The sequence below is a fragment of the Ascaphus truei genome, chromosome 3 (assembly GCF_040206685.1).
Source record: "Ascaphus truei isolate aAscTru1 chromosome 3, aAscTru1.hap1, whole genome shotgun sequence".
NCBI lineage: Eukaryota > Metazoa > Chordata > Amphibia > Anura > Ascaphidae > Ascaphus > Ascaphus truei.
Window position 1 is genome coordinate 109,054,865 of NC_134485.1, and position 15,131 is coordinate 109,069,995.

The window sequence follows — 15,131 nt, forward strand, 5'->3', positions numbered from 1 at the left end:
ATTGTATAACAGCGCGTGGTAATATTATTATCCTATAACAGTTTGGCATTGTATAACAGTGCGTGGTAATATTATTATCCTATAACTCAGTTTGGCATTGTATAACAGCGCGTGGGACATTGTATAACAGCGCATGGTAATATTATTATCCTATAACAGTTTGGCATTGTATAACAGTGCGTGGTAATATTATTATCCTATAACAGTTTGGCATTGTATAACAGCGCGTGGGGCATTGTATAACAGCGCGTGGGGCATTGTATAACAGCGCGTGTGGCATTGTATAACAGCGCGTGTGGCATTGTATAACAGCGCGTGGGGCATTGTATAACAGCGCGTGGGGCATTGTATAACAGCGCGTGGGGCATTGTATAACAGCGCGTGGGGCATTGTATAACAGCGCGTGGGACATTGTATAACAGCGCGTGGTAATATTATTATCCTATAACTCAGTTTGGCATTGTATAACAGCGCGTGGTAATATTATTATCATATAACTCAGTTTGGCATTGTATAACAGCGCGTGGTAATATTATTATCCTATAACTCAGTTTGGCATTGTATAACAGCGTGTGGTAATATTATTATCCTATAACACAGTTTGGCATTGTATAACAGCGTGTGGGACATTGTATAACAGCGCGTGGTAATATTATTATCCTATAACACAGTTTGGCATTGTATAACAGCGTGTGGGACATTTTATAACAGCGCGTGGTAATATTATTATTATCTATAACTCAGTTTGGAATTGTATAACAGCGCGTGGTAATATTATTATCCTATAACACAGTTTGGCATTGTATAACAGCGCGTGGTAATATTATTATTATCTATAACTCAGTTTGGCATTGTATAACAGCGCGTGGTAATATTATTATCCTATAACACAGTTTGAAATTGTATAACAGCGTGTGGTAATATTATTATTATCTATAACTCAGTTTGGCATTGTATAACCGCTCGTGGTAATATTATTATCCTATAACTCAGTTTGAAATTGTATAACAGCGCGTGGTAATATTATTATCATATAACTCAGTTTGGCATTGTATAACAGCGCGTGGTAATATTATTATCCTATAACTCAGTTTGAAATTGTATAACAGCGTGTGGTAATATTATTATTATCTATAACTCAGTTTGGCATTGTATAACCGCTCGTGGTAATATTATTATCCTATAACTCAGTTTGAAATTGTATAACAGCACGTGGTAATATTATTATTATCTATAACTCAGTTTGACATTGTATAACAGCACGTGGTAATATTATTATTATCTATAACTCAGTTTGGCATTGTATAACAGCGCGTGGGGCATTGTATAACAGCGCGTGGGGCATTGTATAACAGCGCGTGGTAATATTATTATCCTATAACTCAGTTTGGCATTGTATAACAGCGCGTGGTAATATTATTATCATATAACTCAGTTTGGCATTGTATAACAGCGCGTGGTAATATTATTATCCTATAACTCAGTTTGGCATTGTATAACAGCGCGTGGGACATTGTATAACAGCGCGTGGGACATTGTATAACAGCGCGTGGTAATATTATTATCCTATAACTCAGTTTGGCATTGTATAACAGCGCGTGGGACATTGTATAACAGCGCGTGGGACATTGTATAACAGCGCGTGGTAATATTATTATCATATAACTCAGTTTGGCATTGTATAACAGCGCGTGGTAATATTATTATTATCTATAACTCAGTTTGGCATTGTATAACAGCGCGTGGGACATTGTATAACAGTGCGTGGTAATATTATTATCCTATAACACAGTTTGGCATTGTATAACAGCGCGTGGTAATATTATTATTATCTATAACTCAGTTTGGCATTGTATAACAGCGCGTGGTAATATTATTATCATATAACTCAGTTTGGCATTGTATAACAGCGCGTGGTAATATTATTATCCTATAACTCAGTTTGAAATTGTATAACAGCGTGTGGTAATATTATTATCCTATAACTCAGTTTGAAATTGTATAACAGCGTGTGGTAATATTATTATTATCTATAACTCAGTTTGGCATTGTTAAATGTCCTTAAATTCGCTTTTTCTGTAGATTCACATCAGTATAACAGAATTCAGCATTCTTGTCGTTTGCACACAAAAACAAAACGTTTATTTTGAAAATAATTACTTACATACAAAAATAGTAAGAATGACGATGGTGATATTTCAAATAGATTGATATTCTTAAGAATAGCTGCACATAGTAACCTTCTTTCTGTTAATATTCTCTTCAGGTATTAACATGTCCTTTTCTCCTCTTCATGGTATTATCAATCTGGCCTGGTCTTTCTTCGTCTGGCCTACCTTCTCTCCATCCTTCCTTCCTTCCTAAAGCTTACTAAGCTCACTGTTGTATTTATCCATAAAATATTCCTTGAATCAGCTCTCTTAATATATATTTCTATTCCAAATTAGGTCCTGCAGTTTCAAACTATGATCGCATAACAAACAGCACACTTATTCTAAACATAGAATACCAAATACAGTAAGGACTGGAAGAGTCTCAGAGCTTTTGTCACAGCCTCTACTCTCAGCTAAAGTCACAGTTGTCAATAGTCACTCAGTGTCAAACCTAAACAGGGTTTCTGCCTACTCTGACCTTTTAGGACAGCTGCACCGTCAAAATAACTCTATAACCGAAAATACAATCAGATATAATATATAGATATGAAGGAAAGTCCAGACTATTATACTGTATACTTTAACATTCTGCCTTTGATAACAGATTCATTCATTACAATATAATTATTGCTAAATTGGATTTCTTACAGCCCCCCTAAATTAGATTGTAATAGAATCACTATAAATCATTCAAACAACCATACATATCACATTCAAAACTTATCAAACAGAATGTCAGAATACAGCATACCTCTGAATTACTCTTCCTTCACAATACATATTACCAATAGTTGAAAAACAATACATCATAAAACAATGTACAATGATGAAGATAAATGAAACACTTATTTCCCAATATTGATACATTATAACAGATTTCTTTAAAAACTTTTGCCCATCAAGCCTTTAATTACCCATCATGTTCTATCTCTTTTAGTTTACCTTCTTCATGCTGAAAAACAATTTCTGCTTTTAATTGTTTTTGTAACATCTGAAGTAAACCTTCATCTTTTTAAATTTCTTCAGTCCATTTCTCCCAAGAAAACTCAAACTCTTTAATTTGAGATATATTAAATTGTAATGGAACCATATTTACATCTCTCAAGAATGTGTAAATATATTCCTATTCGATTTCCTCCAATACAATTTAATTCTTCAATCATTAAAGGTTTTTACTGTTTCAATACAAAGTAAGCATGAATGATAAATAATCTTGACTGACGTAATAAACAAAGTATTTTAGAATAAAAATGTAAACAAGCGTAAAAAATCTATCCGTTAAATCTTGCTATAATTGTGTAAAAAATAGAAATCTGGATATTGGAGACTATAAAATAATAACTGAATATTACTACCACTATTTCTAGTACTGTTATAGGAAATAAAACTCTTTCTTTTCCCAATAAGGACTTTTAAAGAAAAAATAATAATACTTGTACACACTGTACATCGCACCCATAAATCTGTATAATTTTGAACAAATAACTATTCTTCTAGCAAACTTTGTTGTACTCCTAGAGATGCAATTCCCCGTTGTACTTTTTCAGTATTGATTATTTCTTTCAATAGTGCCAGTAGTAATAAATATAATAAAAAATAGTCATTTTGTCCTTTTTCCTAAAAAATAAAAAAATATTCAGTCCCATAGGTGATGACTCTTGTTGATTTTCCACATTCTTCTTGACTCCGATCATCCAATCGTATTCTTTATTCATCACACAATTACATATGACCTGTAAAAATATAGCAGTATCATTATATTGGTAAATATATTTAACCTTAGTCCATCTGGATCATACACTTACAATCGACATATTACGTAAATAAATCACAAACATAACCTTTATCATAATGTCAATTATATCATTAAACCCTTCTCAATTTGTTTACCAAAGAACTTTTTCATTAAAAAAATGATCATAATTGTCATCTACTTCACTTCCCCCCCTTTTAAAATTTTGGAAATACAGAACACCTATTTTAATTCCTAAATTTTAAATCCTATTCTACCAACTGATTATGGATGATACTTTAAATCTTTATTTAATCCCTAAAATTTCACATGTAAACTTTCATCACTAAACCTGTGAAATGAGAACCCCTATCTGACTCAAGAATGCGTGGAAAACCCCATCTGGAAAAAACATGATGCCAAAAAACTCGTGCTGTAGTAACTGCATCATTTTGCTTGACCAGAATGCTCTCAGCCCATTTTGAAAAGACAGCTCCCATAATCCAAGCATGTTTTAACCCATTCTTCCCTGAGGGTAAGGAACCATTGTGATCAATTTGCAATGTGGACCCTGGGCCATCTGCTGGTGCAATACATTGGAAAGGTGGTTTTTGTCTTTTGAGCCTAGGATTTCCTTTTAAACTTTCCAAAAGTGTCTCTTGTCCTACGTGACCCAAACTTTCATGATTTATGGCCTTTTCTTTATGGACACGAGAAGGCTTTAAATCAACCCGGGAAATAGCAATGGACGTATCCTTTGCCTGTTTCTCTGAAAAGGAAAGGAGCTGTGTATCTTTGTGTCTGACTGTCGCTGTGGCACTAGTCTCTGTAAGCACTACATTCTGTTCTGTTAAAACCTCTTCCTTAGCCAAGGAATAAACTATTGCATTTCCTTCAGTGAGAAAATCCTGTCCTGTTTTTTGTGTTATTTGGAAATCTTTCTTAGGTGTTGGCTTGAGACAAAAATTATCACTGATTTCAGGTAATTGAAACTCACTGGTGACCATTTCAATTGGACAAACACTTCTCTCGTTACCATATTCAGAAGGATTAATTAACACAGGCTTTCTTCCTTTAGAATTTTTCCAAATTGCCTTATTGCCTAAATCCACAATATTACAAAGAGATGTTCCTGACAACATTGGTAACTTTTCTTTTGTTACACTTAACTGTGCCCCAGTATCTATTAAAAACTCTGTATCAAACCCCCCTAAGGTTCCTTCTTTATCCAAAATTACTGGAGTTAATACTTCAAGAGGACGTGGTTTCTGATAGTCTAGTCAGGATGAATTAACTCTTTCGTCTATGTGAGTTATGTTACAAACCTGTTTGTGTGTGAGATCATTAGTGTCTGCATAACTAGCCATAATTTCTGTAATCTGTTTTACAAGGAGAGCATCCCGTGTTTGCTTAGGTGCTGTGTGCTGAACAAATACATTCTCTTTCCGCAAACTTTTTTGTAGATCTAAGAATTTGTCACAGTTTCTTCTATAATGCCCTATTTCTCCGCAATGAAAACATTTTAAACTTTGCAGCCGCAAAGGCTTGTCTGTTCTGCAGTTGTCACTCCTGTCACTCTGACTGTTCCAAGAGCTGTTACTTTTTTGAGTGGCATGAAAGGCATTTCTATCATTAACAACTTCTGAGATTTTAAGTCTGGGATTATTCTGCAAAAGCTGACGTCTAATATTATCAATAAAAAGAGCAGCAACTTCTAATGATTCTTTCTCAGAAGCAATTGCTAATGTTACTGGATCTAAAAATGTAATTTTTTTTACAAATGCTCTAATCATTTTCTCTTCAGAATCTTGATCAGAAAACAGTAATTTGTATGCAGTCTGGAATTTTAACATAAACTCAAAAGTATCCTCTGTAATTTTGGGTTTAAGATCTTCCAAAATATCAACGGTAATGGCATGTCCGGTGGAAATGTAAATTAATTGATTAAGCCTGTCTATGCAAGACCCTTGTATAAAATCACCATTCTCATCCACTTGAGGCATGCTGACAGGCATTTTTAACCTTCGACTCATGTGAGTTGGTAACCACAGTTTGTAAATCTTATTTCTTTGTTCCTCAGTCAAATTAAATCGATCTGTATAAGATTCAAAAATGTCTGCATTATGAAATGCATCCAGGTGATTTTTATAATCAGGTATATCTTTTAATACCTTCATTAAATGATCATGAATTTTTAAATTCAGTGTGGCTGCTTTGTCAAGAAATTTTTTCCTTGTCATTTCTGTGCTGCTAATGTCAGTCACATCTACGTCTGCACTAGAACTAGGAATAAAAGATGCCCCTTGAGTATCTTTTTTCTTTTTGTCTTTACCAGCAACGCATGCAAATTTGATATTGGATGTTTCAACTTGTTTTTCTAACTCATGTATGCGTTTATGTAAAATGTTACAATTTGAACATTGATCAGTTTTTACAACTTCAATTTTATGCGATTTCTCATCATTGAAAACCATTAAATTAAACACTTTGATCATTTTCATGACATTTCTTAATTTTTTCTTATCTTTATGCATAGTTAGTATTTTCTTATCTATTCTCTCATTTTCGATTTGCACCTGATTCCATAGAGAATTCCATAATTCAGTGTCAGTAGATGTATGAGGTAACACATTTAACATCATAATACTGTCATTTGCATATGAATTAATAAATTCCATTACTTACGTTTTGTTAAGTATTTTCTTTCACCGAAAACTTGTGCTCCAAGACTCGAATTGTTCCCCCACAAACGTCACAACGTTTCTTTGAAGAAATTCCACGCTATTCCATTCAGCGCATACAAATGCTCCAGACTATGCTCCCTGCACGTCCCGCAAATGTACCTTCTTCCTTGGTAAACTTGACCAGACAAAGGCAACCCCCGAACAGTCCGTCTCCCTCTAGGAGATTCGTGAAACGTGGTTCTCTGTCTCTGATCTGTTAATCAACTGTAGTCAAATCTACCAAAAACTTGACACTTCTTTTTTTTCTTCGGTTCGTTTCAATTTTTTCTCAAATCTTGGATCCAGGATGTATCGACCACACCCCCTCTAATCCAAATGTGACGAAAAAACTGAATGAAGGCTGGCTCGCCAATGTTAAATGTCCTTAAATTCGCTTTTTCTGTAGATTCACATCAGTATAACAGAATTCAGCATTCTTGTCGTTTGCACACAAAAACAAAACGTTTATTTTGAAAATAATTACTTACATACAAAAATAGTAAGAATGACGATGGTGATATTTCAAATAGATTGATATTCTTAAGAATAGCTGCACATAGTAACCTTCTTTCTGTTAATATTCTCTTCAGGTATTAACATGTCCTTTTCTCCTCTTCATGGTATTATCAATCTGGCCTGGTCTTTCTTCGTCTGGCCTACCTTCTCTCCATCCTTCCTTCCTTCCTAAAGCTTACTAAGCTCACTGTTGTATTTATCCATAAAATATTCCTTGAATCAGCTCTCTTAATATATATTTCTATTCCAAATTAGGTCCTGCAGTTTCAAACTATGATCGCATAACAAACAGCACACTTATTCTAAACATAGAATACCAAATACAGTAAGGACTGGAAGAGTCTCAGAGCTTTTGTCACAGCCTCTACTCTCAGCTAAAGTCACAGTTGTCAATAGTCACTCAGTGTCAAACCTAAACAGGGTTTCTGCCTACTCTGACCTTTTAGGACAGCTGCACCGTCAAAATAACTCTATAACCGAAAATACAATCAGATATAATATATAGATATGAAGGAAAGTCCAGACTATTATACTGTATACTTTAACATTCTGCCTTTGATAACAGATTCATTCATTACAATATAATTATTGCTAAATTGGATTTCTTACAGGCATTGTATAACCGCTCGTGGTAATATTATTATCCTATAACTCAGTTTGAAATTGTATAACAGCACGTGGTAATATTATTATCTATAACTCAGTTTGACATTGTATAACAGCACGTGGTAATATTATTATCCTATAACTCAGTTTGGCATTGTATAGCAGCGCGTGGTAATATTATTATCCTATAACTCAGTTTGGCATTGTATAACAGCGCGTGGTAATATTATTATTATCTAAAACTCAGTTTGGCATTGTATAACCGCTCGTGGTAATATTATTATCCTATAACTCAGTTTGAAATTGTATAACAGCGCGTGGTAATATTATTATTATCTAAAACTCAGTTTGGCATTGTATAACAGCGCGTGGTAATATTATTATCTATAACTCAGTTTGGCATTGTATAACAGCGCGTGGGACATTGTATAACAGCGCGTGGTAATATTATTATCATATAACTCAGTTTGGCATTGTATAACAGCGCGTGGTAATATTATTATTATCTATAACTCAGTTTGGCATTGTGTAACAGCGCGTGGTAATATTATTATCCTATAACACAGTTTGGCATTGTATAACAGCGCGTGGTAATATTATTATTATCTATAACTCAGTTTGGCATTGTATAACAGCGCGTGGTAATATTATTATCCTATAACACAGTTTGGCATTGTATAACAGCGCGTGGTAATATTATTATCCTATAACACAGTTTGGCATTGTATAACAGCGCGTGGGACATTGTATAACAGCGCGTGGTAATATTATTATCATATAACTCAGTTTGGCATTGTATAACAGCGCGTGGTAATATTATTATCCAATAACACAGTTTGAAATTGTATAACAGCGTGTGGTAATATTATTATTATCTATAACTCAGTTTGGCATTGTATAACCGCTCGTGGTAATATTATTATCCTATAACTCAGTTTGAAATTGTATAACAGCGCGTGGTAATATTATTATCCTATAACTCAGTTTGAAATTGTATAACAGCGTGTGGTAATATTATTATTATCTATAACTCAGTTTGGCATTGTATAACCGCTCGTGGTAATATTATTATCCTATAACTCAGTTTGAAATTGTATAACAGCGCGTGGTAATATTATTATTATCTAAAACTCAGTTTGGCATTGTATAACAGCGCGTGGTAATATTATTATCTATAACTCAGTTTGGCATTGTATAACAGCGCGTGGTAATATTATTATCCTATAACTCAGTTTGGCATTGTATAACAGCGCGTGGTAATATTATTATCCTATAACTCAGTTTGGCATTGTATAACAGCGTGTGGGACATTGTATAACAGCGCGTGGTAATATTATTATCCTATAACAGTTTGGCATTGTATAACAGTGCGTGGTAATATTATTATCCTATAACTCAGTTTGGCATTGTATAACAGCGCGTGGGACATTGTATAACAGCGCGTGGTAATATTATTATCCTATAACAGTTTGGCATTGTATAACAGTGCGTGGTAATATTATTATCCTATAACAGTTTGGCATTGTATAACAGCGCGTGGGGCATTGTATAACAGCGCGTGGGGCATTGTATAACAGCGCGTGGGGCATTGTATAACAGCGCGTGGGGCATTGTATAACAGCGCGTGGGGCATTGTATAACAGCGCGTGGGGCATTGTATAACAGCGCGTGGGGCATTGTATAACAGCGCGTGGGGCATTGTATAACAGCGCGTGGTAATATTATTATCCTATAACTCAGTTTGGCATTGTATAACAGCGCGTGGTAATATTATTATCCTATAACTCAGTTTGGCATTGTATAACAGCGTGTGGGACATTGTATAACAGCGCGTGGGGCATTGTATAACAGCGCGTGGTAATATTATTATCCTATAACTCAGTTTGGCATTGTATAACAGCGCGTGGTAATATTATTATCCTATAACTCAGTTTGGCATTGTATAACAGCGTGTGGGACATTGTATAACAGCGCGTGGGACATTGTATAACAGCGCGTGGGACATTGTATAACAGCGCGTGGTAATATTATTATCATATAACTCAGTTTGGCATTGTATAACAGCGCGTGGTAATATTATTATTATCTATAACTCAGTTTGGCATTGTGTAACAGCGCGTGGTAATATTATTATCCTATAACACAGTTTGGCATTGTATAACAGCGCGTGGTAATATTATTATCCTATAACACAGTTTGGCATTGTATAACAGCGCGTGGGACATTGTATAACAGCGCGTGGTAATATTATTATCATATAACTCAGTTTGGCATTGTATAACAGCGCGTGGTAATATTATTATCCTATAACACAGTTTGAAATTGTATAACAGCGTGTGGTAATATTATTATTATCTATAACTCAGTTTGGCATTGTATAACCGCTCGTGGTAATATTATTATCCTATAACTCAGTTTGAAATTGTATAACAGCGCGTGGTAATATTATTATCCTATAACTCAGTTTGAAATTGTATAACAGCGTGTGGTAATATTATTATTATCTATAACTCAGTTTGGCATTGTATAACCGCTCGTGGTAATATTATTATCCTATAACTCAGTTTGAAATTGTATAACAGCGCCAGGTAATATTATTATTATCTAAAACTCAGTTTGGCATTGTATAACAGCGCGTGGTAATATTATTATCTATAACTCAGTTTGGCATTGTATAACAGCGCGTGGTAATATTATTATCCTATAACTCAGTTTGGCATTATATAACAGCGCGTGGTAATATTATTATCCTATAACTCAGTTTGGCATTGTATAACAGCGTGTGGGACATTGTATAACAGCGCGTGGTAATATTATTATCCTATAACAGTTTGGCATTGTATAACAGTGCGTGGTAATATTATTATCCTATAACTCAGTTTGGCATTGTATAACAGCGCGTGGGACATTGTATAACAGCGCATGGTAATATTATTATCCTATAACAGTTTGGCATTGTATAACAGTGCGTGGTAATATTATTATCCTATAACAGTTTGGCATTGTATAACAGCGCGTGGGGCATTGTATAACAGCGCGTGGGGCATTGTATAACAGCGCGTGTGGCATTGTATAACAGCGCGTGTGGCATTGTATAACAGCGCGTGGGGCATTGTATAACAGCGCGTGGGGCATTGTATAACAGCGCGTGGGGCATTGTATAACAGCGCGTGGGGCATTGTATAACAGCGCGTGGGACATTGTATAACAGCGCGTGGTAATATTATTATCCTATAACTCAGTTTGGCATTGTATAACAGCGCGTGGTAATATTATTATCATATAACTCAGTTTGGCATTGTATAACAGCGCGTGGTAATATTATTATCCTATAACTCAGTTTGGCATTGTATAACAGCGTGTGGTAATATTATTATCCTATAACACAGTTTGGCATTGTATAACAGCGTGTGGGACATTGTATAACAGCGCGTGGTAATATTATTATCCTATAACACAGTTTGGCATTGTATAACAGCGTGTGGGACATTTTATAACAGCGCGTGGTAATATTATTATTATCTATAACTCAGTTTGGAATTGTATAACAGCGCGTGGTAATATTATTATCCTATAACACAGTTTGGCATTGTATAACAGCGCGTGGTAATATTATTATTATCTATAACTCAGTTTGGCATTGTATAACAGCGCGTGGTAATATTATTATCCTGTAACACAGTTTGAAATTGTATAACAGCGTGTGGTAATATTATTATTATCTATAACTCAGTTTGGCATTGTATAACCGCTCGTGGTAATATTATTATCCTATAACTCAGTTTGAAATTGTATAACAGCGCGTGGTAATATTATTATCATATAACTCAGTTTGGCATTGTATAACAGCGCGTGGTAATATTATTATCCTATAACTCAGTTTGAAATTGTATAACAGCGTGTGGTAATATTATTATTATCTATAACTCAGTTTGGCATTGTATAACCGCTCGTGGTAATATTATTATCCTATAACTCAGTTTGAAATTGTATAACAGCACGTGGTAATATTATTATTATCTATAACTCAGTTTGACATTGTATAACAGCACGTGGTAATATTATTATTATCTATAACTCAGTTTGGCATTGTATAACAGCGCGTGGGGCATTGTATAACAGCGCGTGGGGCATTGTATAACAGCGCGTGGTAATATTATTATCCTATAACTCAGTTTGGCATTGTATAACAGCGCGTGGTAATATTATTATCATATAACTCAGTTTGGCATTGTATAACAGCGCGTGGTAATATTATTATCCTATAACTCAGTTTGGCATTGTATAACAGCGCGTGGGACATTGTATAACAGCGCGTGGGACATTGTATAACAGCGCGTGGTAATATTATTATCCTATAACTCAGTTTGGCATTGTATAACAGCGCGTGGGACATTGTATAACAGCGCGTGGGACATTGTATAACAGCGCGTGGTAATATTATTATCATATAACTCAGTTTGGCATTGTATAACAGCGCGTGGTAATATTATTATTATCTATAACTCAGTTTGGCATTGTATAACAGCGCGTGGGACATTGTATAACAGTGCGTGGTAATATTATTATCCTATAACACAGTTTGGCATTGTATAACAGCGCGTGGTAATATTATTATTATCTATAACTCAGTTTGGCATTGTATAACAGCGCGTGGTAATATTATTATCATATAACTCAGTTTGGCATTGTATAACAGCGCGTGGTAATATTATTATCCTATAACTCAGTTTGAAATTGTATAACAGCGTGTGGTAATATTATTATCCTATAACTCAGTTTGAAATTGTATAACAGCGTGTGGTAATATTATTATTATCTATAACTCAGTTTGGCATTGTATAACCGCTCGTGGTAATATTATTATCCTATAACTCAGTTTGAAATTGTATAACAGCACGTGGTAATATTATTATCTATAACTCAGTTTGACATTGTATAACAGCACGTGGTAATATTATTATCCTATAACTCAGTTTGGCATTGTATAGCAGCGCGTGGTAATATTATTATCCTATAACTCAGTTTGGCATTGTATAACAGCGCGTGGTAATATTATTATTATCTAAAACTCAGTTTGGCATTGTATAACAGCGCGTGGTAATATTATTATTATCTAAAACTCAGTTTGGCATTGTATAACAGCGCGTGGGACATTGTATAACAGCGCTTGGTAATATTATTATCTATAACTCAGTTTGACATTGTATAACAGCACGTGGTAATATTATTATCCTATAACTCAGTTTGGCATTGTATAACAGCGCGTGGTAATATTATTATCTATAACTCAGTTTGACATTGTATAACAGCACGTGGTAATATTATTATCCTATAACTCAGTTTGGCATTGTATAACAGCGCGTGGTAATATTATTATCCTATAACACAGTTTGGCATTGTATAACAGCGCGTGGTAATATTATTATTATCTAAAACTCAGTTTGGCATTGTATAACAGCGCGTGGGACATTGTATAACAGCGCGTGGTAATATTATTATTATCTATAACTCAGTTTGGCATTGTATAACAGCGCGTGGGACATTGTATAACAGCGCGTGGTAATATTATTATCCTATAACTCAGTTTGGCATTGTATAACAGCGTGTGGGACATTGTATAACAGCGCGTGGTAATATTATTATCCTATAACAGTTTGGCATTGTATAACAGCGCGTGGTAATATTATTATCCTATAACAGTTTGGCATTGTATAACAGCGCGTGGTAATATTATTATCCTATAACAGTTTGGCATTGTATAACAGCGCGTGGGGCATTGTATAACAGCGCGTGGGGCATTGTATAACAGCGCGTGGGGCATTGTATAACAGCGCGTGGGGCATTGTATAACAGCGCGTGGGGCATTGTATAACAGCGCGTGGGGCATTGTATAACAGCGCGTGGGGCATTGTATAACAGCGCGTGGGGCATTGTATAACAGCGCGTGGGGCATTGTATAACAGCGCGTGGTAATATTATTATCCTATAACTCAGTTTGGCATTGTATAACAGCGCGTGGTAATATTATTATCCTATAACACAGTTTGGCATTGTATAACAGCGCGTGGTAATATTATTATCCTATAACTCAGTTTGACATTGTATAACAGCGTGTGGGACATTGTATAACAGCGCGTGGTAATATTATTATCCTATTACTCAGTTTGGCATTGTATAACAGCGCGTGGTAATATTATTATCCTATAACACAGTTTGGCATTGTATAACAGCGCGTGGTAATATTATTATCCTATAACTCAGTTTGGCATTGTATAACAGCGCGTGGTAATATTATTATTATCTATAACTCAGTTTGGCATTGTATAACAGCGCGTGGGACATTGTATAACAGCGCGTGGGGCATTGTATAACAGCGCGTGGTAATATTATTATCCTATAACTCAGTTTGGCATTGTATAACAGCGCGTGGTAATATTATTATCATATAACTCAGTTTGGCATTGTATAACAGCGCGTGGTAATATTATTATCCTATAACACAGTTTGAAATTGTATAACAGCGTGTGGTAATATTATTATTATCTATAACTCAGTTTGGCATTGTATAACCGCTCGTGGTAATATTATTATCCTATAACTCAGTTTGAAATTGTATAACAGCGCGTGGTAATATTATTATCCTATAACTCAGTTTGAAATTGTATAACAGCGTGTGGTAATATTATTATTATCTATAACTCAGTTTGGCATTGTATAACCGCTCGTGGTAATATTATTATCCTATAACTCAGTTTGAAATTGTATAACAGCGCCTGGTAATATTATTATTATCTAAAACTCAGTTTGGCATTGTATAACAGCGCGTGGTAATATTATTATCTATAACTCAGTTTGGCATTGTATAACAGCGCGTGGTAATATTATTATCCTATAACTCAGTTTGGCATTGTATAACAGCGCGTGGTAATATTATTATCCTATAACTCAGTTTGGCATTGTATAACAGCGTGTGGGACATTGTATAACAGCGCGTGGTAATATTATTATCCTATAACAGTTTGGCATTGTATAACAGTGCGTGGTAATATTATTATCCTATAACTCAGTTTGGCATTGTATAACAGCGTGTGGGACATTGTATAACAGCGCGTGGTAATATTATTATCCTATAACAGTTTGGCATTGTATAACAGCGCGTGGTAATATTATTATCCTATAACAGTTTGGCATTGTATAACAGCGCGTGGTAATATTATTATCCTATAACAGTTTGGCATTGTATAACAGCGCGTGGGGCATTGTATAACAGCGCGTGGGGCATTGTATAACAGCACGTGGGGCATTGTATAACAGCGCGTGGGGCATTGTATAACAGCGCGTGGGGCATTGTATAACAGCGCGTGGGGCATTGTATAACAGCGCGTGGGGCATTGTATA

The 15,131-nt window shown here is 35.0% G+C and overlaps 1 protein-coding gene across 1 annotated transcript in view; it reads left to right on the plus strand.

Moving 5' to 3' along the window:
* Positions 1-15,131, plus strand: part of RILP (Rab interacting lysosomal protein) — a 113,946-nt gene that overhangs the window by 49,208 nt on the left and 49,607 nt on the right. The window lies entirely within an intron of this gene.